At 43.4% G+C, this 1,843-nt stretch overlaps 1 pseudogene; it reads right to left on the bottom strand.

Annotated features, from left to right (window-relative positions):
- Nucleotides 1–209: 209 nt before the first annotated feature.
- On the bottom strand, nt 210–327 carry LOC126095971 (5S ribosomal RNA; annotated as a pseudogene).
- Nucleotides 328–1,843: the final 1,516 nt, after the last annotated feature.

The raw sequence follows: 1,843 nt of genomic DNA, 5'->3' as shown, positions 1-1,843 counted from the left end.
AAAAAAAAGCACTCTGTCTTGAGCCAACGAGTGGCCTACCGGTACCATCCGACCGCCGCGACATCCTCAATGGAGGATGCGGACAGGAGGGGCTCGAGGTCAGCACACCGTTCTCCTGGTGGTAATGATGGTATTCTTGACGGAAGACGCTATTGTTCGGTCGATTAGCTCCTCAGTTGGCATCACGAGGCTGAGTGCACCCCGAAGAATGGCAACAGTGCATGGTGGCCTGGATGGTCACCCATCCAAGTGCCGACCACGCCCGACAGCGCTTAACTTCGGTGATCTCACGGGAACCGGTGTATCGACTGCGGCAAGGCCGTTGCCGAATCTGCGATAGTGTGCCTCTTGATTCGTCAAACACATCGGTGCCATTGATTTCGGAAGCACCCAACATTCGGGAACAAACAGTTTATCGACGTCCGAATTTACTTAGATTGAACACAATGCTTTCGCAACAATACCGACAGTTCTGACCGTGACTGACCGTTATGAACGCACTGAGAAGATTGCACGGTGGCCGTTCGTGGTCAAATACAACACGGCCATCTGCAGGCTTGGCTAGCATCTCCAATATTGAAGCATGCATTTCTCGAGGTGTTTCCATAATTTTGTCTAGCCCTTGTAAGTTTAGCTATCAGTAAACCCAAGAGTTTCCTTTCCTTTTCGACTCAGCAATCCACCAATATTCTGTAGTTTATTAAAGCTTTGTTTAACCCATTAATGTCCAAAACTAGTTTTTGTTTTTAATTTTGACGCAATTAAGTCAAAGTAGTTCTTTTAAGAGTAGCAGCTTGTATGAATGTGTAAAATGTTATTTTTTAATTTTTACGTTGCTTTATTTCGAATATGATAAAACATACATTGGGCATTAACATTTACAGTTCAACAATACAATTTAATTTTTTATGTAACAAGAAAACAATGTTAAACCTATTTTTATTCATAATAATTGATACATTCCTGTTTTTCCAATTTATAATTCAATCATTAATGGTATTGGGAAAACAAAAAAAACTGGACTAAGTCGAACATCACGTTATATCAGCGATATGTTCTGTATTTTGCACAATATTTATTTGTGATATTGCAAAAAACAAGAATGTGAGTAGAGAACAACATTACATTTTACATAAAAAAATTTTGTGCAGTTTCCACAATTTTTACATCTCCTCTGAGTTAGAATTTTGTCCACGAAGTCTCCAACATTATCTCTGGGGATATCAAAAAAATGGTTCAAATGGCTCTCAGCACTATGGGACTTAACGCCTGAGGTCATCAGTCACCTAGAACTTAGAACTACTTAAACCTAACTAACCTAAGGACATCACACACATCCATACCCGAGGCAGGATTCGAACCTGCGACCGTAGCGGTCGTACGGTTCCAGAATGTAGCGCCTAGAACCACTCGGCCACAGCAGCCGGCTCTGGGGATATCATTTGGTACACCTTTCCTGGATTTTGGCATGGGCCCTCGAGGTTTACCCATTACTGGCGACGTCAGTAGAGCTAATACGACACTTCGTCGGAACTCCAACAAACTTACGTTAGTCACCTCTCTATACAGCATTCACATATTGACAAGGCTGCCGTCAAGGCAGAATCTAACAGGAGAGCAGTACCATTTCTTGGAGCGCATCCTGGTTCCAAAAAACCGAAGAAATTCTGGTCGTATGTAAAGTAAACAAGCGGCAAGAGTGCGGTTCTGGGCGCTACTGTCTGGAGCCGAGCGACCGCTACGGTCGCAGGTTCGAATCCTGCCTCGGGCATGGATGTGTGTGACGTCCTTAGGTTAGTTAAGTTTAATTACTTCTAAGTTCTAGGCGACTGATGACCTCAGC

This window comes from Schistocerca cancellata, chromosome 8 (genome assembly GCF_023864275.1).
Source record: "Schistocerca cancellata isolate TAMUIC-IGC-003103 chromosome 8, iqSchCanc2.1, whole genome shotgun sequence".
Taxonomy (NCBI): domain Eukaryota; kingdom Metazoa; phylum Arthropoda; class Insecta; order Orthoptera; family Acrididae; genus Schistocerca; species Schistocerca cancellata.
Note: the sequence above shows the minus strand (reverse complement) of the source record. Positions and strands in the feature narration are given on the sequence as shown.